At 42.4% G+C, this 25,907-nt stretch overlaps 1 protein-coding gene across 6 annotated transcripts in view; it reads left to right on the forward strand.

The window, feature by feature from the left end:
* add3a (adducin 3 (gamma) a) overlaps positions 1-25,907 on the forward strand; it is a 105,264-nt gene that overhangs the window by 42,772 nt on the left and 36,585 nt on the right. For 2 of the 6 annotated variants that reach the window (XM_069166691.1, XM_069166696.1), the window contains exon 1: positions 20,794-21,182. The exons of 2 other annotated variants lie outside the window; for them this stretch is intronic. The gene's annotated coding sequence lies outside the window, so the exon portion shown is untranslated. Of the gene's footprint in view, positions 1-20,793; positions 21,183-25,907 lie in introns of those variants that run through there. 2 more of the 6 variants (XM_069166695.1, XM_069166697.1) reach the window with 1 other exon arrangement.

Consider the following 25,907-nt stretch of genomic DNA (forward strand, 5'->3'; position numbering starts at 1 on the left):
GGGATGAACAGACACAGAGAGAGAGAGAGAGGGAGGAGGGGCCAGAGGCTTGACACCCTCTACTGGATACCAAACAAAGAGCTGGACAAATGAACATTGAGGTTTCAGTGAGCCGTACAGGATGAGGATTAGAGACGGATGGATTCACACATGCTGGAGGCAAGAGATGAGAGGAGACAAAGAGGGATGAAGAAAACCCAAGTGAGAGCAGAGGTGCACAAAAAGAATCTGAAAAGTCAGAAACCTCTCGTGAAAGTGTATCTACTGTATTCCTGCCCTCACGATACTTTGTGTGAAATATGGTTGGGTTTAATGCTTTCACTGAACCGCCGTCTTTGAGAGTTAGAAGTGTGCAACAGGTGTCTTCACTCTACTGAGAATTTTTGAAAAGAAATGGGGATAATGTAATCATACTTTTTCTTTCTACTGTCAAGGGATGGGAGCGCAACCTCTGATGAGTAGGAACTAGTAGGGCTGCAAATAATTATTTTCATTATCAATTAATCTGTTGATTATATTCCTGATTAATCGATCAGTTGTTTGGACTTAAAGAATTTAAGAAAAGGGTGAAAACAGTTGACGAATGTCTCCCAAAGCTCAAGATGCAAAAAGATTTTGTTTTGACGCGACTAACAGTCAACAACCTCTATGTTCAGTTTATTATCATAGAGGACTAGTAGGAACCTGAAAATATTTGCATTTAAAAAGCTGTAATTTGGGGAATCTTCGAATATTTTCATTGAAAAATAGTTGGTTAATAATTTTCTATCAATCATTTAATTGACCAATCGTTGCATTTCTAATCATTAGCTACTTAGTTGATTATTTTGCTACTCACAGTAGGAACTATGGCAGGCTGTTCCCTACATATTTACTCCACTAGAGTTGCATCCATCTTTCATACGAGGTATTATAGCATCAGAAATAAGGTGGATATGAAGCAACAAGTTCTAAATTACCTTTACTTGCCATCACTCTCAATCAAATCTGATCAAACGGCATCCACACAGTCTTGGTGAAGCAGTTTAACACATTTTTAGCCTTAAACTCTAAATAAATCAAAAAAATTCCTAACTTCTGTTAATTATTTAGTCATTGACATATTTTGTTATCCAGAAATGGCTTTAATTCTGACCAAAGCAGCAGATTGAAGCGTCAGATCGTTTCCTGGTCTGGACATTACACCCCGTTGTCTTCTGTTAAAGCCATACAATGTTGTGGGCTGTTAACAAGAGACCTCGGATAGTGTCTCATTTTCTATGATGCGTCAGTTCCTCCATGTGTAATACGGGGTCAGACTTGTATCGCCCACATACTGGCCATAAATCTTCCTGCCTTTCATTTTAAATGTGGAAAGATCCCTTCATGCCTGTCTTCAAACACCAGATCGGAGAAGGGCCTGCTGCGCTGGTGGGCGTTTTTTGGTTTTGTGATTGGTTAAACAGAGGGAAAGACTGAGGAGGGATATTTGGGGAACTGGCACTGTAATATGGTGCGAGATAAAAACAGAAACGACCGGCATGTATGCTCCATCAGGCATCTTTGAAATTGAGTCTCTGCCTCCGCTGCAGCACTCTTCTTTTTGTTGCCCAGAGATGAGACACCGTTTACCGTCTGATATTACAGTAGCTTGGTTGTTGGGAATACCTACATTTGACACCAGGAGATTGTATGGACACCGCAGGGGGAGGGTATGAGGGATGAGGATGCTGCTGTCAGTCCAGGAGGATGAAGGAAGTGGTGGAATTTCTCAGTGCACAGCTTTGGTATCTCCCTGCACAGCTGAAATATGTATCAAAGTGATCTATCTCACCACCAACACTCCCCTCGTCATGGGCCAGGAGGCAGAGATTGCGGCACCAGGCGTTCAGCGAGGTGTCTCCATTTGTCATTTTTCCCTTCTTCTCAAACACGGGAAAGTCTACTTTCCTGTCTTTGATCAACTCTAATTGAAAGCGACACTGCGATGTGCACCCTGGGGGTGATCCTGACATTCACCTGCCCCGCCGACAAATCGGTGGCTAATTAAGACGTAACAGGAGAACCTGCATCTCCCTCGTGCCTTAATGTTCCCTCGCCGAAGGCAGTGGCCTTTGACATAGATCCAAGTGTGGGATTATATGTCTTTGATGCCAATTTAAATCATTATGTGGTATGTCTGCAAAACTGACATGACATCGGTACCTTGGGCTAGCTGCATTCCTTTGTACCAAAGACGATTATTTCTTGAAGACAAATGCCTCACATTTTGTGGAGTTTGTTACCTTGTTTATTGAGTATCTTTAAAAAATCGGAACAAATGTCAGGTATAAATTTAATCTTGGGTTTGTATCCTAAAGAACATGCTAAAATCTTTGTCATTAACCAGTCAAAGAGCCTTCAAATGTGTATTACCAGAGATACGTCATTCTTTTCAAGGTATTTTATTGATTTCCCGTGTTTTTCTAGTTAAATTTGTAGACAACTTCCCCGTCCGCTCATCCAACAGCACCTTCAATTTTATGATTCATCATACGAAGAAGACAATAGGTCGAAGCCAGGTCAAAGCTAAGTCGCCTGACCTTTCAGCCTGCTTGCCTTGGGAAGGTAGCATTTCAGGACCGCTATAGCCACTGCTGCTTCTACACTTGATGTCTCGACACTTCCAGGGGTCAGGGCTAAAACCAGTGGTCGTGACTGAGAAACGCTCTTCTTCCTGCTTTAAAGTCATGATTTATGAGTTTCCCGCTATTTTTAACTCCTACTCGTCATGTTATGATACTGTTTATTAATGGTCATTAAACCAGAAAAAGTACTCTTAATTTATCTGGGCCAGAGTTTCTGTGCAGATGCATCTAGTAGCTGTTCCCAGACAAGTGTGTTGCGCCAGTTTGAGTTGATGCTTATGCACAGTGACAGGCTGTAGTTCCTAGTAACCATCAGCCCGGAGGAGGTTTTCTTGAATTGATGTCTGAGTGATCCTTATCCTGTAGCAGGAAAATGATCAGGCATCTAAGTCTCAAGGTTTTAAAGTTAATCCCTTGTGCTTTATGATCCGCCATCACTTGTGTAATCCCTCCTTTTGCCTGCTTTGCTCTTGTTCTGCCTTTTCAAAGGTCTCTGCGTCTACAGTGGCTTGAAGATAGCTGTCATTATATCCAACGGTATGCCGCCTGTCTTTCTCAGTCGACAGTGACACGTGTGATGGTGGCTCAGGCATGCTGCAAGTTCACTTCGGAGAATTTAAAGATTCTCCTGCCAAACTGCCAAGTAGATATAAGAGTAAGGCCAAGACACTAGTGAGGAGGATCAAATCCCTCAACTTTTTTTGGTATTTTGCTTTGCTGTGGAAAAAAAAAAAGGGTCAGGCTTCCAGTTTCAACACCAGTAACTTAGTATTTTTTTTTATACTGAGATCCTCACTTCACACAGACATAAATCTGTGATATCACTCATGAACTTTAAGGGAATTTTTTTTCAAACCTGATTTAAGTTTAATGCCCATTTTAATTTTTACAGCTGCTGGAGACAGAAAGTTTAAATCTGAGGGGAAAAAAAAGGGACCTCAACCCTTGGTGGAGCAAGGTTAAATTAAGTTTGATGAGCTGAGATACCAGATTAAGAAAACACGACCAATTAATATTGCTATCCCGAAGTAGTCGACTAAGCAAGAGGTGTTAGTCGGCCGAGTGTTCATTAGTTGTGAAATCACAGGAACAACAAAAACAAAGTTCCCTTGGACGCAGCATCTAGTAGCTATAAGGGAAATAGTAGTTTAACAGAAAATTTCCTTCTGAACTCATCTGTGGCTGTTGTCACTGGGTTCCCGCTTTGCTTCAAAGTTTTCCTTCCCGATTGCATCACTAGGTCTCGGTCTCCGTGGCGACTGTGAGTCACTGGTTGTCAGGAACAACAAAGATCCCTCCCCCAAAACAATACACTGCTTCTCTCTCGGTACCCTTCAAGCTCTTCCTGATGGGGAAAGATGGTAGTTGGTGTGTGAGTGGGAACGTGTACGATGTGTGAGGAAACAGCTGGACCTGCTTGTACAAACACAGCGAAACACTCATCCACAGTCTCATATCCAGAAAGCTGGGAAATGACTGTGAGGTCATTTGTACATTTGTGCAGAAAAGAGTCACTTCCCTTGGAATTGGACCCACTTATAGACATACAGTAGCATATCAAGTAAAATTTTACCCAGTTCACTCACCTTGTCTAAGTTTTATGACCTAGAAGTACAGTTGTGCAAATTAAATCTTCATACAAAACTGCTCGGGAAATGATGTGATGGTGAGAAGACCCCAGACACTCATTTGATAATGATATTAGTTCTGAGAAAACTGAAGTCAGAGTATTTATGAATACAATGTCATCAAAGTCCTTGATGTGTCCTATAAATAGTTCTCTTCTTCGTCCCTCGTTCCACATTCTTTTCCTAAGTGATGCTTTTCTTCGTCAGTAATATAATAATTCTTGTTGAGAGCTGAAATTGTGCCCCGTGTTCAATGTTTTTGTTCGAATGTGAGAGCAAGATGAGCATGAACAACAATGAAAGGAAGGGAGGGCGGTGACATGGAGAGAAGGGAATGGAGATGAATGAAGAGAGTAGCAATGAAGAGGAGAGGAAGAAAGGCCACCTCTGAGGTATTTCTCTCCTTCCTTGGTGGTCTAATTATCTGGAGTCCGTATGAACGGATGAAACCTTCTGCTGCGATTGTGACGCAGGAGAGACGCTGATCTTCATTCAGGTTCATCTGGAGTTTTGCCGTTTCGGCATTTATGAATGAAAGCTCGGCCGCAGTATGAGCCTGAAACGCTCTTTGATGTCGGAGAAGAATTTCCTACAGTCAATGAAACAACTCCTGAAATGAAGTACGCTCGCTCAGTGGTCAGACCAATCAGGATGCGGACAATTGCACATGAATGCATCCAGCACGAGGAGACACACACACACACACACACACACACACACACACACACACACACACACACAAACTCTGACTTACTTGGTTTCAACAGAAAGTTGTGACTTTTGGCCATGTGCCACTGTCCCTCTGCTGGACCCCACATCCTGACAGGAAGTTTGTCCTTCCTACACACACACACACACACACACACACACAGACAGAGTACAGTGTGTGTGACTGTCAGAGAGAGAAAGAAGCGCTGCACATGTGGGCGGCCAGAAAATAAGTGATAAGGAGGAGACAGAGCTATAAAAAGATGAATAGAATTAATTACTCAAACCGGAAATGGAGGAAATTACACCAGAAACTTGCTTTGGGAAAGCCGGGCTCTCTACATGAGACCACGGCCTCAGCAAAGTGACTCTGCAGCAGAACCAAGATGCTACAAGTGTTTCATGATGACTTTAGGAAGCAGATTTATAAACCCACAAGTCAATTTAAACAAATTTACTCAACCCACAATACTCATTCAAGATTTACTGATTTCCTTTGGTTGAAGTTCTCGTCTTGCTGTAGTGATTTCAATCTGTGGTAACAAGTTAAACAGAGCGTTAAAAGTGCAACAGATTTGAAATAAAGTATTACCTTAATCTGTTCAAATGTGAGCTGACTTGGGAAAATAACATATTATTTCTGAATTATATTTAGGCAATTCAGGATTCTTAGAAGGTTATTTCCAAATCCAGACAAACCTTTATTAATATACCAAAACAAATGTGAAATAAAAATTTTTAAAGACAAATTGAACATGTCAGTGCACTTGTCGACAGCTACCGGACTTCTTTACGTCTCAAAGATGAAATTCTCTTTTCTTCTGCCATATTTTTTTGGACTTTTTATTGGAGCAACACTCTGTGAAAGAAATTTTGACGCGACGAGGAAGGACCCCAGGGACTTGTGCAGCAAGATGCCTGACCTTCGGGATGTCATCAGCATCACTTGCTGCCGCTTTCCCATCCATGATGGATGCTTTGTATGAATTTGTGTCACAACCCCCAAGGCTCGAGTCTGACAGGCCCGGAAACATGGAGGGAAACTCTAAAACACGCACGCACACACACACATGCACACACACACTCCAGAGGCTCTCTTTTCCCTCTGACAGTGTGTTACGGAGCGGTCACATGTGATGGAAGGGGTCACAGCCCAGTGACAGTGACTCACTGAAAAGACCTCCGCCGGTTCGCTTTCCTGTTGTGGTAGAGACATGCAGAGATTTTCTTTCAAATCAAACAAAAACTCTGTCCACTGGCTGAATTCCAGTCTGTGAAGACCACCCATGTGATCCATCATCCACATGAGTCCTTGTTCTAGATGAAAAACTTGCCCAGAGAGCAGCTTTTGGAACTTAAATAAAATTGTACCTTATCTGTTGCCCTGCACTTGGATCTTGGTTTACTACTAACTCGATTGGTTAATGATCTAATGGGATGAGCTACTGGCTCATTAGTCTCGTTATTATTTTCCCCTGTTGACATCGGTAGGACACGGACAGCGGCTTTCCTTCAGCTTCTTTTCACACGTGCGGTGAAGCTACTTGCTGTCGGGTGTTTTCGCCACCATCGACTGCCATTGGCAGTACGGCGTGTTGATCTGGGTTGAAATGATGATGTTGATGGTAGTAGTCACAGTGCATGGCCCAGGGGTGTGCCAAAAGTACGACTACTTAGAGGCCCGAGGAGGCTCTGTCTGCGTTAAGGCCATTGACGTTTATAGCATCTGAAAGTCCGGCTGTGGTAGATGAGAGATCGGTGTCACTAAATCACCGAGCTCGCTCGTCATTCGGCAAGCCAAGTGATTCACGTGCTTACCTCGGCATCCCATGGATATTTAACCGACTTTGCTACTCGAAATCCCTCGTCTCATTAAAGAAGCCCACTGGCTGCTCCCATAATTTCTAGTTCCAGACAATCTCTTATACCCGATTCCTTAGTTAAGTCCTGGAAAAAGTTGTTCATAAGCAGTTGGGCAACCACTTGACTTTCAACAACTTCCATGATACATTACAGTGTGGTGTCTGTGCTAACCACAGAACTGAAACAGCCCTTCTCAAGGTAATTGACGACCTACAAGTTAATAGTGACAACTGTAAAGTGTCTGTCTTGGTATCATTAGATTTAAGTGCATCATTTAAATACCACAACATCATGCATTGAAGGTTTTAGGAGTCTGTCAGTACTTAACTGGTTTACATCCTAGCTTTTGTTTCTTGGGAAAACTGTCTGCTGACACCAAGTATTGACCCATTGTTCCTCAGCCTGTACAAACATGCAATAAAACTACATAACAATAGCAAACCTTTCTACTTAAATGTGCAGCAAATAAAGCCCTTTCAAAATAAAGGTCCAGCTAGCCTTTGATGAATTGTTATGCCTTCAGGTGCTCTGTGGATGCTGAATACCGACTTTTCCAGGCTGTCTGAAGCTAGACGGCTCATTAAGGTTAATAACAGTTGTTATGGTGGAACTTGAGCAGGAACATTATGAACATAGTGCCAGAAATGTGTATAGGCTAAAAGTAGCAGTTTAACAACACTGAAGCATTTTATTTAATTTAATTAAAACATTTTTTTTATTGTGAATCTACTGTCTGACCTGGTTATTCAACCAGGCAGTGAAATACATCATCTTCCATACATAGTATCTATAGGTGCCCACCGCTACAGTCAAATCTAACCTGGTAACCTTTCACCGGCATCATCAGGAGTCGAATGTTTTATGTTGGCAGAATGGACTTGGCAAAACATCGGAAAATGCCAAACGTCCAAAGTGGTCAGAGGTTGTTGGTTGTTTTTTTGTTTTTTTTCAACCAACAAAGCATCTAAATGCCAGCGTCCTTTTAATCTACGGATGTGGGCGTCTTCAACCTTGGCTGACCTGGCGTGGAAGTTGCTAAGCCTCAATAACCGGTCTTGACTCTGCTACAAAGCTTCACGTCTATTGTTGTTCTCTTTTCTGTTTCTGGAGGTCTAAGTTGAATGAAAATGCCTTTTTGTGGAGGCCGGTGGATGTGCGGTCTCTGTGTGTTCGAGTCTCCGACCGGTGTGGTGCAATAACATGAAAGGCTCGTGGGATACTGGTGGGATGAGTTTGTTTCACAATCCCCCAGTCTGCTCGTGAAATCAAGGCTTTCTAAATGTCTTAGATCTGAAGCTTTCAAGTTTGTTCCCAAATTGGAGGATACGTTTAAGAATATGAATGCATGGTTAAGCTAAAGGTTCAACACAATTCAGGTCCTTTATGGGAAGTGATGAACACTTGTCATCTTTTTTTTAAATTTTTTTTTATTAAATGTCTCTCCTGTGACACTGCGAAAGCACATGCTGAAGATGGTGAAGCATATGCGGCTGTGATGTCCCTCATCGCTGCCTTCATCTCTGCTCTCGGCTCTCTATCCTACTTCTAAGTCTGTTTCTGCCTCTCCGCCTCGGTTTTCTCCCTCTTTTCTGCTGGGGTGGGGTCGCCACATGCTGCACGGACTGTTTGTTTGGAGTTGCCATAGAAACTCGTGGGAGTGTGTGACTGTTTGTGTGCTCAGGCTTGTGTGTGTGTGTGTGTGTGTGTGTGTGTGTGTGTTGTATTTGTGCTGGTGAGTTGAGCCTGCAATTCTGCTTCGTGCATAATGACCTCATCCAGACATAGACTCTGACATATCGAATCTGTCTGCTTCCTTGGATTGTGTAATGGATAGTCCCCAGACACACAAACACACACACGCACACACACACGCCCACACACACACACACACACACACACACACAGCTCTGTAGCTGACGCCCCCTCAGTGTTTTGCCTCGTTGCTTGACCACAGAGGAGTCATGGGGCGCTCGGCAACAAATAGCTCAACTCTATTTGACAACAGGAACAATGCCTGACTGTTTGATAATTCAATTTTATATGCTGCATTAATATATAATTGAATTACTCGAATAGAAATCTGTATCGGACGTCTTTTTAGAAAAGGGGTAAGAGAGTTCGTGAACTAAGAGTGAACCCTAAAACTTTGCTGCTCCTCATATATTGTCAATGCTTTATATTAGTGTTTTATGTTCTTGCAAAACCGTTCCTACTCCCACCTTATCACCCGGGGGTCAAACGCTTGACGCTCCACAGCTGCTAATCTCCGATGGTGTGAAAATGTGGAACGCAACCCAACTGTTGATGTGCATATATTATAGCCGAGAGTCAAGTCAGTGGCAAGAAATATTTTCCGTGTGGAAAAGTTCTGCTTCGCTTCACAAAGATTTTCTAGAAGATCTATTTTCCCCTCAAAGCATAAATGTACACACTTATTCAAGGCCTACTTGCTGATCTGCCTTGTGACTGTGGTCATCCATGAAAACGCTGTGTTGTCCGTAGGAAGGAGCACATTCAGTAGCACTGCCTCAAGTGCATTCTCCAAATGATGGATTGTTGCTGCTGCTGCGATCAATTTGTCTCCTTCATTGTGCCAAATGTTTGCCTTTTCCGCTTTTGCACACGTAAAAGTAAATCGGTTACAACTGATCGGATGATCAGTAATCCGATTTTATGCCCAATTTACAAGTCAGATTTTAAAGGGTCAGCATTTCGTATTGTAATGAATAAACAATTTGCCTTGATTCCGATTTGCTTCTGAAAGGTTGCCAAGGCTTACACGCCCAACATGCATCGACTCAAGCTCAAGAAATCCCCCAAAGCGTCCATTGTGCCGGTTGGATGATTTACATATCTGCCCTCGCATGTCAATTCAGGCAAAGTGTGAGCTCACCTGGTGCTGACACAGGTTCAGATTGGTGAGGTGGGTTTGGCACAGAAAACATTTGCCTTGGAAATGATCCGCTAAGCTTGATGATGCAACTGCCTTTCTTCCTTGAAGCTGCAGTTGTCTGTCATGGGACATCAAACATCTCTTTTATTTGAATATTTCAATCTGCAATGTTTGCCGTTATTGTAACACCGACACAATCCTTCTCAGTGCTTCTGCGTGCAGCTGTTGCCCAGGAGACTGCCACTTCAAAAAATAACTTCGTTATCTGATGTAAATTTAGGGCAGCGGTGTATTCTAGTCTTCTGCAAGGGAATCTGTTTCAGCTCCTGCAGCATAGAAAACCTCTTTACCGTTATAAAAGAGGACATAAAAGGACCTTTTCAAGAAGCAAACGGCAAATAAAATTACAGTTTTGGTTGCTGAAATCTGGAACTCGATTACGTGGCTCGAATTATGAGTTAACTGGCAGCTTTATTCAACGCGTGCTTTTTTTCCCTATCCGTTTGTTGGATGGTCAAAGAGATCTTTTCAAAGTCGTGATTGGGGAGCGCTGCGTCCGACCATTTCTGTAACTGTATGAAACCAACAAATTCGCACCTATTTCATGCTGTAGTTTACATCCAACCTAAATGCGGGCTTGCCAGGTGAAAGACGTGCTTGCAGACCTGCTAATTGCATTAAGTTTAGTGATTGGAAATGACTGACCAGCATAAAAAAAAACCTTCTTCACAAAGAGTTAACACGTAGGTTTCTGTAAAACTAAGACTGCCTGGATTCAAACATTTTAGGACAAGTGAAATGTGAAGCCAGTTTATAGGTGGTCATAGTGGCCCGGTGGAGCTGAAGCTTGTGTGTACAGAGACTTCCGAAGCCTGAGCTTGTGATTTGAATCCTAAACGGGTGCCATAAAAACCTTCCTGAAGTGAATTTTATTTGTCGAACAAATCAGGGTGTTGAAGAAAACAGTGGCGTCAACGCAAAAGAATCCACATTGTTTTCACAGGCATTGATGTCAGGAAGAGCTTTTGAGAAAATGTCCAATAATTCACACCGGAGCTAATTCAGCAGACCGCTCGACTGGAAAACTCGATTGTGTCGCGTATCCGTGCAGCGGCTCGGACCGCTCTGCTGTTTAGCCTCCGTCCAACTATAAAGCCGGCGTCTGGCGGTGAGGACATACGGTAGCAGTTAGCAAGCCGAGACACCCGGGGATGGATTGTTTTTGTTTGTGTGGTTGAAGCGACCGGAGGCCCGTTCTGAAGCTCTGTCATTACCAGCTGTAATTACAGTAATTAGCAGCCAGCAGTAGCTCTGCGTTTGTGTGTGTGTACGTATCGGAATTTGCTCTCGTTTCATTTGTGTTAATTTGCTTATAATTCTTTTTAAATTGTCCCAAATTGCTCTAACATCAATGTCGCAATCATTTTACTTGGCGAGGCCATTTAAAGCTGCAATATGTAAACTATTGCTGTGTAATAGCCTGTTACATATCGCACCTTAAATGGAACAATAATAAATTAACTTTACTTGACGACATCTTTGAAAATTTGGAGTGACGGTCAGTATTGCAAGAAGTTTTACAAATACAGCCGACACCTTGTGGACGGTCCCTTTTAAGAAACATTTTTCTTCTGGGTTCGGGTTAGATGAGAAGTTTGATCACTTTTAATGTCTGCTCAATAAGACAACCAGTTAGCTTAGCTTTCTATAATGGAAAAAAAAAAAAAAAAAAAGGATTAAACACACAAGATTAAATATGTTAATTAGCGAACAGCACCGCTTTTCAGGTTTTGGTACTTGTAGCCGTGCAGGCGAGCAGTTTCAATCTTTTTCCAGTCATTGTGCTGAGCTAAGCGGCTGCTCGTTGCAGTCTGCTGGCATATCAAGTGGTATAAATTGTCTTCTCTAACTCTCAATAAAAACGCAAATAAGTGGAATAATAAGTAGATAAATCTTTATTGTGCTCTGTTTTTATGCACGTTGTCATATTAATCTTACTTATAAAAAACACCATGTTTTTTAAGACCTTAAAAAACAACAACTTTATAACCGCAGGACTGATAAATGGTATTGACTGATGCTGGTTTTTGTGTTGTCCGGGTTAGCACACAAGGCTCGAGGGCATGCGGACACAAAGAGACGTGCATGCGCACACACATTCCCCTGGTTTGAATGTCATTGGCTTCTTTCATGCTGCACGCCCAGCTGCTTTCCGAGGCAAAGATAAAAGTAGTGGAACCTCCACTTTCACAGCTTTTGATTCAGAGGAATTGTCCTTTGGGATGATAAGCTACAAAGCACCTTTGTTTTTTCTCCTGAAAGTTTGAGTAGCTCTACTTTGGCTTCCATGTCACAGCTAGTTGTCATTCAATTGTCCTACAAATGACTGACAAGTTTGTGATAGACATGATTCTCATTAGCTTCAAAAATGTAAGGGTTCTTTTTATTTTTGGTTGAATATCTGCAAACTTTTCAAGGTGTGTCCAGCTATTTTGGTTTAAAACTTGACAATAAATTTGTATTGACATTTGTATCGTGTTGAATTTGTTCCTATTTGCTCCTTCAAAGTCTGACCACTGCGAGTGGACTACAGGAAATGCAGATCACTGTAGATCATATGTAGGCATTTTTTTTCTCCTTCCATTTTTAACACACATTTAAAAGTTTTACAATAATAAATTCAATAAGTGATAAATTGCCAAATGAACATAAATATGTGAAGACCTGTACTTGGGGTAAGAGGAAGTGATATTATTGTAAAACTGTGTTCTCCTGTACTGTTGATTCAAGGTGTGTATGGCATGCTGTTGTCAACAAGAACTGCCTTTTGTGTGTGTGTGTGTGTGTGTGTGTGTGTGTACACAAGGTCATCTGATATGCTGTGATTGCTTTGGGAGTGATGACCACATACGGGTATGATAGGCTCTGTTTGGAAAAGGTCTAGGGCCTCCACGTGATAGAGTACAGATAAAGACATTGCAATGCACCTGAGTGAACACACAGCTGGAAATAAAAAACCCTGTGGTTCATACTAGGTATGATCAACAAACTTAAACGTCATAAATCACTTGTATATTCAAACATAAAATTATTTATTTAAGATTTAAGAGATGTTTTAATGCTTTTGTTTCAATGCTGATCAAATCTGCCATTCCCTCAGATACGCTGGAGCATTAAAAGGCTTCACTAATGCTGCTACAGAAATCTTTCACTGTCCAATGTGACAGGAAACTAATTAATTAATTACTGTCATGAGAATTCAAACAGAAGCGTGTCTCCAGAAAAATTAGGAAAGACAAGCTTTATTATTTACTTGGGGAAAAATGTCTCTGACACACCCGCAGTGATTAAATGTCACATGTAGTTAAGCAACATGTGCGGGGAAATTGTTGTTTCATGTTTGGTTGGAAAGTTTTAGGGGCAAAAGTGTAACCTGTATAAATAATCAAATAAAACCACAAAGCTCAAAATGTCAATCAGGAAATCAGACCTTATTTGTACAGCACTTTTCATACTAATGCCTTGTAATACAAAGAGCTTTACAATACAAACAATACTATTAATACTAAAATAGATATACCAAGAAGTAAAACTAGGGAATACAGTATGTATAAAAGAATTCGTCAAACCCCGAAATACTCTTATCTTTTCATCAACATGACATGTTTAGAGGTTTTCTCCAAGAAAAAAAATCCCATTAAACTTGATTTTCATTGGAGGAAATCTTTAGGTTATAAACACCGGGCAGGTGGCTCATACACCAAATTGGAGATTTCAAAATGAGCATCGCCGAGCAGAAACACACTGTAATTCCTAAGCAATCGGCCACTCGAGTGTATTCTTGACCTGAAATAGCACATTTGACCGAGGTAATGACTGGGCGGTGACTTCCTATTGTTGCGTCCATGCTACGTTTCATCTCTATCAGAGGAGGAAACTAACCTAAAACACGCACACAGGCACGCTGCTTCCTCACTCACCCTCTTCTGTGGAAGTTATTATTTATCTGTACCTGAACCTTGAGGCAGAGGCAGACCTCCCTCTTCACTTGAGTACAGCCCTGTATTGGTGTGTGTGTGTGTGTGTGTGTGTGTGTGTGTGTGTGTGTGTGTTCTGCTTGCTAAGTAACACAGCTGCTCAGACAGTGACAGCACTGTGACCAGCGAGAGCTCCAGGAAGTGAATCTGAACGCTTCTCAGTGCGTTAAACATTAGCCGGTCAAACATGGATTAGTGGCTACTTAGGATTACTCCCATACAGGCGAAAAACTAGACAGGCTGTTAAGAGGCAGATAAACAGTGGAGTGACACCTTCACAGGTTCCTCATTGTTTGCATGTGGACGCCAGGTGATGTCCTGCAACACTCACTTCCATGATAATTGTAAAGGCTGAAGACAACAAAGAGGCTCTCCTCTTCCTTGTTTTCGTTCCATCTACTTCTCTGTTATTATTAAACATATACAAAAAAAAAAATACATTGTTGTGACTGCTGTTGCACCTGTAGATGGTTATTGATCAAGAAACTGAAAGTATTCTGCAGTTGAACGTTTGTCAGATACTCTTAATGAGAAGTTCCATTGAATGCAAGTGTAAACTATAAGAGGATCAATCACGTCGGGTTGTTCACTCGGACGCATCGGGACGTGACACGAGAAGTCGGTGTTGACAGTCTGACCCTGTGGGACGAATTCAAGGTGCATAACCATACGAACATCGAGACCACCAACGTGGTGGACAGTCACGTCACCTTCTGCCCCTCTTAAAACGTGAATGCCTCTCGGGAACAACTTGCCCACCTGCTTGTGTAATTGCTGTGGACTTTTTGAAGTATTTCCAGGGTCTCCTTTTTTTCGATTTCCAGAGTTTAACACAAAAGTAAACGTGCTTTCTCTGCTCAAGTCTACGGTGAAATCGCAAATGTGCACATACCAGTGGTCACAACAATGTGAGTGATTCAGGGGCTGATGATGATCGAGCGAAGCAACCCCAAACTCCTACTTACAAAGGTTATAACTTCCCCCTGCTCTGTGCACATCGCTGTGCTGCACTCTGTTCGAGTGCAACAAGAGCAATCTCTGAACCTTTTGATCGCCTCTTATTCGTGGCAATGCAAACTTATCAACTTAAAATGGCTATTATCAATATGTTTATGGTTACAATGCATCGGCTGGCAATGAAAACAAAGTGAAAGGGGTCACTCACTGTCGGCCAACAAAGAATTATCAGGCTTGTTTGTCCAAATCTTTCCAGCAGTTTAGCTCGAGATGAAAACACGCCGTTATATATGAACTGACAAGCTTTGTACTGTCCTCAAGGGATCGACTTGACCTCCCTGTCATGTGGGCAAATGGCGTTTGAAGTAGTAGTAGTCAAAACAAGCTTTGTGAAAAAAGACCACCTCTTGCGTGAGTGGGTGTGCTTCACAACTGAACAAGTCTTATTTTCTTAAGAGTTTTCACATCTGTCAGTTTCCCACCTACGGGTTCCAGATACCAGGCAGGTATGCTTTCTTTCTTTGTCTGTTCTGGGGAAAAAGCTCAGCGGTCCCAATCATGAGCTCAAGTGTTTGTACATTCCTGAATAGCTAGCGTCAGTGAACGTGCCCCCTCGCTCCTCTCCTGTTACTGCTCGGCATTTGGAGGGAAACGCTGACAGAACGCTGATAGCAGGGCAGTAAATGGATACCAGCATGCACTCAGCCCAGCAAACGATCAGGCCCTCCCCTCTGCCGTGCTTTGTTTGGTCCACAGCTTTATCGCAGGAGGTCATGGAGGGGATGACTTCAACAGAAGTATGGCATTACTTAAGAGTACCGTGGTGTGCAAAGGACTCATTAATCACCAGACTTGATAACAATTGTGTGAACATGCGAGAGGTGTCGAGCACGCATGGGAATAGTCTAACCTTGTCTGTAATGTTTCACATGAGTCACACTAAGACAATAACTGTAATTTTGGTCTCCCCAGGGCAATTAAAAATTTGTTATACTGCTGTTATCAACCAGTAAGGCAAAATGCCTGGACACCATCTTGAGACTGTCCCAGTTTGATGGCTTCCCTTCCCTTTAGGCCTCTTTGCACTCATTGTATTCGCATATAATATCATATCATCTCTAGCTCTATATTGATTTCTGGTTGAGACTCAGGTGGCAACCCACCCATTGGTTTGTGAACTACTGATTTGAAACCTCGTCTGGCATTTTGGCCGTCGCTATCTTGGTTTTCAAGGGACCATATTTAGGGGGTGGATCCGACTGAGCACAATAGGCATGTCAATCAAACCACGCACGTCCCCAAACATACCTCTCTTTGAAGCCTAATATTTGCTTAATTATGAAATAATTTTCAGAAGAACTACCAGAACACTGATAATGAGTGCAGTCACACCATAATCGCTTGTGTAAGAAATATATTGACTTAGTTTTTTAAGAGAGATGTTGACGCTCTTTGAATGGGAGTCTATTGGAGCCAGAGGATTTTTGCTGCCAGCCCCTAGTGGCCCTCTGTGGTATTACGCTTAAGAACACTTCTGCATTGGCTTCACTTTGCAGAGCAGGAGACTTTTGTCCATTTTTATATACAGTCTATGGTAAAGATTCATCCAGAGTTTTCTAATTTCCGATGGTGTGCAGGAGTTACAGTCCAGATGTTCTATTCCACAGTCCAAACAGAGTGAAATGAATGGAAATCCAAATGCCTTTAACCCTTTAATAGACCAACAATACATGAGCAGCAGGCACTCCCAAACATACCAGTGTTACACAATACATCATGTTATCTTCATACAATGACTTGTGAGTCTGTTTAGACAGGGCAGCCTTCAGCATTGTACACAAGTGTGTGATACTCTGTTTCCCTGAGTCAGGCCTGGCTGCAGTGACAGGTGGGGGTGACGCGCGTGTGTGTGTGTGTGTGTGTGTGTGTGTGTGTGTGTGTGTGTGGAGTGGTGGACTTCAGAATAAAGTGCTGAGTGATGCACCAACATCCAGAAAGGGGGGGCGGGCGGTGGCGGGGGTGGAGGGAGATCAGCCTCCTTTCTATGCCAGTCTGTTCTTGGCATCGTCCCTGCACTGCAGAGGAGAACACTGTGTGCAGAGGGTCGAGACAATATGGGAAAACATAATGTTGAACCGTTTGCAAGAAGCAATCTCAATGTCAGTTTATAACTGAGCTTGCCAACACTTGAAAAATCATATAGTGAACAAGGACGACAATGATCATCCCATTTATAAAGAAAGAAAAAGGCATTTTATTAAATTAACTTTGGTTATCTTTGAATGTGTTTTTCACAGAAATGTTTTTGTGTATTATGCTAACTGAAAAAATGCACTGTATTACAATACATGATTCTATTGTAAGAAAATGAATACAAAAAAAGTTGCTTGGCTCTTTGCAAGAAAGAGGACAACTAAATAGCCCACTGAAAGGGTGGCGACGAAGTGTTGCTTGAAAAGTACATCATGTAGAACCAGAGTATAAATGTTTAATAGAGTTGTCGAAGTATTAACAGTATTGTGTATTGATGCACAAAGATGTGCCAGGACTGCTCTTCAGATTTTGACTGCATTCAATCAATAATGCTGCAGATTTTACTGACTCACTCAAAGTGGTGAAAGAAATCTTTAAGGACTGAAAATCTGCATCACTTGTGTTTCTTTCAAAGATAAATCCTTTCATATTTATTCCTCCGAAAGAACGTTTTCTTTACGACAAAGCTGCAGAGGAGGATTCTCAATCAAAAATAACAAGGTCACCTCAAGCTACTGGATACTACTAGACATATTTTCTATAAGTATTGCTCATAATGCAACTTCAAAGACCAGCAGTGCAAGTAACTCCCAAGAGCACATTATTCTTCTTCTCTGTGTAGAGGACACAGTTTGTTGTAGTCATGTGGCATCAGCAGGATGATGGCTCTTGTTTGCAAACCAGCTGCAGCCCCCCGAGCAAACGCTCCACTGAACTCTTCCACATGCATGTGATGCCATTTAGAGGAATCAGCCTGCTTTAATGTCGCCAGCAGGACCCAGACTTTGTCTAAGAAATGCCAAACACACACACGTGTGTATGCATGTGTGTGTTTGTTTGAGTCTCAACAGTGTCAACCAGCTGCATCACCGGGGTTTATTTACTCCTTTGCTGTAGAGAGAAATGAAGCGGTGCATGAGTGTGTGTTCATGTGACTTGTAGGTAATCAAATGCCACTGATGTCACCACCTCCTAAAGGTAAATAGACGACACACAACAAGCCAACATTAGCATCTTACGTCTGATAGTGTGATGAAAAGTGAATCCCTCCGTAATGCACTAATGCAGTGTCAGAAAAAAAAAAAAAAGCTTTTAAAGACTAAATCAGTATCAATCATGAACACCTCTTTGTAATTACAGTATTACAGCTGTCACCTGTGGGTTTAAACTCAACAGGATTTAGTTGAGGGGCTTCCAGTGTGTTAGTCTGACATGTTTGATGTGTCAACTGCCTCCTCTTTCAAACTGTCAATCAGAGTCCCTTTTATTTTAACCGTCGGCTCAGAGCAACAAACTGCGAACAATTATCCTGCATGCGGGGCATTAATCCTGACGGACTCACTCTCTCACCAACATATTACTCATTTGTCCTTGTGACACACATATTCTGCACATTCACTTCTTACCTGAATAGAAATGTTACACCCTGTTTGACGTCAACACAAACGAGCACAAACCTTCCACCACTTCGAACTGAAACAGCTGCAGGGGCCTGTTTGAATTGATACCAAAAGGAAATTCAGACTCGGATGTTGCAAAACAATGCGTGGTTTGATAAAGTTCGGTGTCAGCAGCTTTTCAGCATCACTGTGGGCCATCAGATGGGTTTCGCTTGGCGTCTGTTGCCGCACTGTTGTTGCAGTTTCTCTCGCTGGAGCCAAAACCCAAAAAACACCTTATCTTTGAAGCCATCAGGTGATCACAGTGAGCGTGTACTGCAGATCTTTATGACCTGAGAACTGCCAGCCACAAACCACTGGCACTCAAACCTTCTGATGTTTCTACATAAACTGGAAGTTATTGTTTTATGATGCTTTCATGTCAAAGTCAAATAGTGACATACTTTTACAAGACCATTAAAACTTAGACATCAATCCCACTGAGAGAGTCAGTTGATAATTAATATGCCAGCACTGTTACTTGACTGTGAGCCAGGAAAGAGAGGACCTACACGACTGCTATGAATAGTTTTTATTAATCAGTTAGCGTGATAAAAGGTGCAGTAAACTGTATATATAGGATGTCTCGGTGTCTCCTCGTAATCTCCAGAATGTCTCCATGACGGTGAGATCACTGCTCGGTGGGAGCCGAACCTTCTGCTGCGGGACTCCTGCTTCTTCTCGTCTCTGACGACAGCTTCTTATAACTCCGGCTGTATGTTTGGGGTCGTTGTCATGCTGAATGTGGCCTCCCTGAAGGTGTTGTGTGATGGATAACGCTTTTATAATGAAATGACATCATAACGCTGTTAATATCAAACAACATTATTTATGACTTGACCGACAGGTTGTTGACATCTCTTTGGCGGCCTGAAATGTTTTTTTTTTTCTTCTGTACTTGTAAATTGGAAAACCTCCAACTGTTACAAGAGGAAATGTGGACCTCGTGTTTCTCTGGTGGTTTAGTCATCTGAGGCTCAGCTTCTTCCCCACTGGCAGGATTAAGATCTGGTGTGGTCTCTGTTTTGCAGTGATACAGATTTAATTAGTTTCCTGCATTGGTCTCTCAATAGAGCAGGAAACCCTCCTCAAACTGCAACAAACTTCCTTGTGCCAGTATTTGGTTTTTTGGGGGGGTTTTTTTACGTTGTAAGCACATCTTTTTCCATGCTACTAATCACTTCCAATCCAAATTCATAGATATTGCTTTAAGGGCTGTAGAAAAAAAAGCAAAAATCAACCCTAAAAATATAGAAACCTTTGTCTAGTTTTCCTACAAAATCATTTGGGCAGGACAGTATAGTTCACTATTATCATTACTTTTTATAGTTTATATTATTGTCAGTGTGACAATATGTTCTCCTCATATATGGAATCACCCAAATTTATTATTTAATTAAGAATGTAATTTGAAAATGAGTTATAAGTTGTTCTTTTCTTGCACTTTTCTCTCTATTCATATACAGTAAAACTTGGATCTGACAATAACCAATAATTCAAATACTTTTTCTGTGATTTGCACACATTTACAACATGATTACATGTATCGCTACCATACAATTATTATGATTATTATGATTATTATTATTAGTATAGAAGCCTTGATGTAAACTGTATACCTCATCGTCCTAGTCATCAGTCAATCGTGGTATATTTTTTAGCTCACTATTATTCTGTCAGTTGCAACTGACAGGCTAAAAGTAAAGGCAATTAAATCAAGACACAAAAATGACAGACGAACGGACATTTGAACATTTCATTCACATATTTGTTCCATGTCTCCCCCGGACCGAACATGACGGCTGATTGGTTTGAGGGAATGCAGTCAAATATAGAGTTTTGCTCCAAGCAAGACTTTAAACCACAGACAGTTGTTGTGTCGCTCACCCTGACCTCTGATAGGAGTTTATTATATTATGTCTCCTCTGATTTAAGATCTTCGTTCTTCTGAGAGCCAGATATCGCTGATTCAGTGGGGCAGAAGCGGCAGTAAAAAGGCCATGCAGCTTCTGCTGGTTGCGGTGGCTGCAGTTACACTCATAAACACTGACCTTTAGTAGAGTCGCCCAGAGGGGTTAGGAGAGAGGCAGGGGGTGTGAATGAGAGATAAAGAGAGAGACGATTGTGGAATGCGGGAGATAGAGCAGAAAGTGAATGGATCAAAGAAAAAAAGAGATGAGAGAGAGAGAGAGAGAGAGAGAGAGAGAGAGAGGAAGAGAGAGAAAGAGCAGGCAGGATTAGTGTGTGAGCCTGAGCTCTGATTGGTCCAGTAGCCTGTGTGTGTGTTTGCCTGAATCTGTGTGTGTGTGTGTGTGTGTACCTCTAGCCAGTGGGCGGGGGATTAAGCCTGCATCACGTGGTCCCTTTAGCTTCTTTTCCACACAAACACACACCCCTCATTTGTTGAGGGCACACACACACACACACACACACACACTGACACACATACACACTCACAGCTGTTGATACTTCTCTGTCCGATGAGCGCTGAGGAGTGGAGGAGCCTGCAGGAGTCTGGGGGAATCTGCTTTCTGCGGGCAGCTCCGCCAAAGAGCATCTTTATGGGAACTCTTTGAGGACAAGTGGACCGACTGGTTTTCTGATCACCACCGGTTTTCTGCCGCTGGCACCCCGCACTTTCTCTTCCTCTCTGGTCTCTCCTGTCTTCTCTCTGGGACACACTGTTGGACTTCGAACACAGGCAGGGAGCAGCAGGGGAAAAAAACAGAGACATGTGTTTCGCCTCAGCCTACTACTGCCTGTTCTCTCCCATTCACTGACCAAGGAGCAAACACAAGGTTGGTGGGGCTTGGGTTGTGTATGTATCTTGGTTTCTCACGTGTGTACACCAGGTTTGACATTTCAGATTTGATCCTGCCGGCTCATTAATATATCTTTCATGTCCTTTTGAGGCTCCTTCATCTCATTCATTTCCAGAAAGCAGCCTCTGTGTTTGCGTTTCCCACCAGCAGCCGATGATTACTATCCCTAAACTGATTTGTAGTTTTAGGGGAATTCCACGTTAGTATGGCTGCCTGGGCACGCACACACACTCACACTATAAACATGCTTGGCAGTAATAGTGCAGTGAGCGTGAGCACCAGAGAAGATTAGCTGTGGTTATTAACTCTACTGTGTTCAACAGTGGAGGAAGACTCAGCTTTTATTTATGGATTTTAGGGTCAATTCAGCTGTAAGAATCAGCTGTTTTTCAATAAGTAAAAACCCCCCTAAAAAGGTCAGATCTTTTGTGTCGCAACCTGGACAAGAGCACAAAAGACTCAAACTTAAAGTCGGATGTTGCCGTGTATCAGAGGAAACACTGACCGCTGGCACGTTTGGAGAAGAGCTTTCCCCTTCTCATAGTAAAGCCGCTGGAGGATCATGTAAGCTGCTGAGAGTGTTCGGCTCACACACTCTCCTCTAGTTTCCCTGTTAGATCTGTGATAGAGGAGTAGGTGTGTTCCCTGTCTAAACATGCCTCCGTTTGTTTGTGTGTGTGCATGGTGTACACTACAGGTCACTCTCTGTGTGTGTGTGTGTTTTGTGTGTGTGTTGTGTGTGCTCTCGCTCTCTCTGCCTTTTACAGTGTGCTTGGATATAATTAGCAACGTACAGATTCTTTTCCTGGTATTGTTGCCATTGAGGTTGTAACACAACCCAAAAGGCAGTTTGTCTATTTTTAGGGGTGGCAGAGACCGGCTCTGAAGCCGCCCAGCTCTGAAAGCCGCCCCCTGGCAAGATAAAGCTAGAGGTGTGTGTGACAGAAGTGGGTGGGCGGTGTTGGTGCGTGGTTTATTCAGTGAGTTGGTTTGCTATTTACGTGTTCACTGCTTGTGATATCAGACTTTGTTTTTGTTATGCTTGCACCTTCCCATGAAGTCATGTTATGCTCGGACAAGTTGAAGAGAGAGAATGATGGACCGAGAAGGAGAGAGATGTTGCAGAGCAGAGGACCAGACGGAGAGATGCAGCAACAAATACATGGGGACACGGAGGTTTCCAGATTAGATGGCTGGCGTCAGATGAAGATGGGGAGTTGTGTTGTTGTTGTCTGAGTCACTGGTTCTTATCTTACGAGGCATTATGACTGAGCATCCTGTCTGACAGATATACAGCTTAGACCAAAGAGGGAACTAATTCTATCACATAACAATGAAAGAGACGGGAAAGCTGTCATGCATCTAGTGAATGTACATGTGTGTTATCTCTGTTTGTTGTTGTTTAGATCACCTCACATATCTGAATCTGCATCTTAAAACACATAAATGCTCTGTTACAGTTAATGACCACTTGTTAGCACTGAATTATAACTTCAAAAGCTTTTTATATATATATAAATAATGTGGAGCTGGAACGATATGATTCATCAATTATTTGACCAAAAAAAAATAGATCTGGTGTTACGTTGATCATCACCTAATCATTGTTACCTTTCTTGGTAAAATGCTGTTCCTCATTTTTAGTTGTTAAGATTTGCTGCTTTGTTTTTGTTTTATATTATAAAGTTTAAACTGTTGGTCAGACATTAAGAGTAATTTCAAGACATCACTTTGGGTTGTAGAAACTGGAAACAGCTGTTTTGTTGTTTTCTGGCACTTTATAGATCAAATAAATAAACAATTAATTGTAAAAATAATTTGCTAGAATAATCAATAGTTGTAGTTGTCGTAAAAAAAAGTTTTAATAAGTTTTGTTGAAACTATAGACAGACATACTATATAAATATATATGTATGAAACAATATAAATATAATTAATATATCAAATATAATTTTCAGTTATGCAGGACCTCAAAGCGTCCTCTAGAGTCTTTGATATATTTTCATTTGTCGTGCGGTTTTCACCTGATGGTTAAGGCCGAGGCTAAATGTTTTCGGGTCCTTCACTCGCTCCATTCATCATGTTACTAGTAACCAAAAACACGTTGAACTGTGTTTGCTTTATAGGAGTGATTAGTTTTATTGCATTCTTTTAATAAGTGTTTATAGATGAGAGAGTTCTCATGCACAGCTTGCTCACAGATGAAGAGGACTTGTGTCTGCTGAACACGGCAGGGAGGGAGAGAGGGAGGGAAGGAGGTCCCTAAAGGTCAGGGGTGAGAGGTTGCGGTCACCTTGCCTCGGGCTGCGGTCGCAGTCTAGTTCCCTTCATTAAACACGGCCTGCCTCGTCTATCAGCCGCACACGGGTGGAGCTTAAATCAATGACAATACAGGACTGTTCGCCGATGCCATACTTTTTTTAAAGGGCGTTTGTGTCTCTAATTTCCAGTCAGTCACTAAACTCAACTCGGTCTAAACTGGCGTTGTTGTGCAGCTTCAATGTGTTTCATTCACAAAGTGTGAGCGTCTGCGGCGAAGCACGAAATTTGAATTATAAACGTTGATGCTGTAACGTGAGGATCAGATTTCATTATTACTCGGATTAATTGTGCGTGTCTAAAATTTGCGCACACACACACACACACACACACACACACACACAGACAAACAACGCAACCACCAACAGCAATCCCCCTTCACCCTCCCAAACCGTCGATCTCTCTGGATGTGACCAGACTGAGATGGTTCGGGATGAGGACAATGATCTATTGACAGAGATAGAGGGAGGCGGGGGTGTGGGTGGGGATGGGGGGAGGGTGTGGGGGGTTCATGCTGGGGACTGCTGGAGTTGTGACAGAGCAGGGATAGGGTGGTGTATTTGATGTGTGACGGGGCGAGGGTGTGACTTTATTTTGGTGAAGCTACAGCTGTTGCATTCGGCCGTGTAGAATTCCACTCATTCAGCAACTTTCAGGCACGAGCTTCTTCTGCTGTCAGTCACATAAACAGTTTCTATTTATTCAACACTTTGTTTACTTTTCTAACTCTTTGCGTCTCCATCTTCTTTAAATAACTCCAGCAGAAGAGCACAGATCTGCCTTTTAACTACCTTCATTTTGTATATCACAACCCTCCTTTCATCACCAACCCATAATTTTACGCTCTTGCCTCAGACCTTTGGTTTATCCCACTCTGTCCTGTATACAGCTCCTCAGTAAGCAGACCAGTGCAGGCAGTAGGATGGATTCAATATCAGGTTACACAACTCAGTCCAGCTGCCTTCAATTAAAGAGCATTTCTTTGGAACAGCTTTTATGCATTTCCATTGTATAAATCACAGCTTCAGAAGGGGGATCGGGTAGATTGAGAGGTTTCCAATGCTCCCTATGGCGTTCAGGAGATAACAGCATAAAGGAAATACTGGCTGTTTAAATGGATATTTCAATATCCAAAAATGAAGTGTTGTTTTGTCTTTTCTTCACTTTAGAGGTGTGACGTTGTTTTTCCGCTATTTCCTAAAGGATGGTTTGCTGCAGGATTACCAGTTCAAATTCCCAAATAGCAAAATCTTTGGCGGAAAAAAGCGAGTAACAGACCCTGAGCAGCACGTTAAACACACGACTGCTTGTAGAAGACACATCGGTGGTTTTAACGTGGTAATAAATCGGGAGTCAGATCCACCTGTTGAGATGCTTCACTGGAAAACGTTAAATAAATGCTCATAAATCAGCTGCACTACAAAATGGGCAATAAATAGGGAAGCTGTGTGTAATCAGCCGTTGGTAATACTTCAGAAAGGATGTGTTGAATGTTGTCGCTGCCCTTTCCTGCACGTTGACGTCGAGTGCAGCAGCAATACTACATAAAGTATAACCGTAACACAGTGGAGATATGTGGTCATGAGAGGGAAAAACTCCGTAAAAAGACGGCACCCATATGGGAGAATTTCTTATAACTGTGTGTGACTCCTCTGTACGCTGAGCTGTGTCGCTAATCTCAACAGTCTTTTTAAGTGGCTTTTGACCTGAATGAGGTAGCTTAGCAGCATAACCCAAGTCACCTCCCCAGACCCCTGCTGCCCACCGTCCTGGTTGACTGAGGAGGAGGAGGAGGCGGCGCTGGCAGAGTAACCCCTATATTTGGACCCTCCTGCTGTCAGATGGCCGCTGTGCTCCTAATGTCAGAAAGCAGCGGGATTCCATTCTTAAACTTTTCCTTGCTCTCTCTCTCTCTCTCTCTCTCTCTCTCTCTCTCTCTCTCGCTCGCCCTCATTCCTCTGCTGTCCAAGCCAAGACACCATCTGGTAGCGATCCCATAAGCCCCGCCTCCTCCTAATACACCAGCAGCTTATCCTTCCCTGTGACAACAGCAGCTACATGCTGCAAAGGCTCCTGGAAGATGCAGTTTTATTTTTTTTCTTCTTTTTTTTTCTGCCTCTTCCTGTCATTTGATTTATTGGTTATGTTCTAGATCTCATTTGTTTCTCTTGTTAGTATTTAGTTTTTCCTCTATTGGTTGTGTCCCTTGGCATGACCACAAAGAAGGTCATTCCCGTTTGTTGCTTTTACTGTAGCAATTCCTGTATCCGGTAAAATGCTTGTTGTCATGCCAGGTGACCCGAGAGTGAACGGTGGGAGGTGGGAGTAAAGCAGCTCACCGGTCAAGGCCTGGATGTTCAAACAGAACCGCTCCCCTCCTCC

Source organism: Embiotoca jacksoni, unplaced genomic scaffold (assembly GCF_022577435.1).
Source record: "Embiotoca jacksoni isolate LCO1_2020_lvr unplaced genomic scaffold, fEmbJac1.0.p SCAF_4, whole genome shotgun sequence".
Taxonomy (NCBI): domain Eukaryota; kingdom Metazoa; phylum Chordata; class Actinopteri; family Embiotocidae; genus Embiotoca; species Embiotoca jacksoni.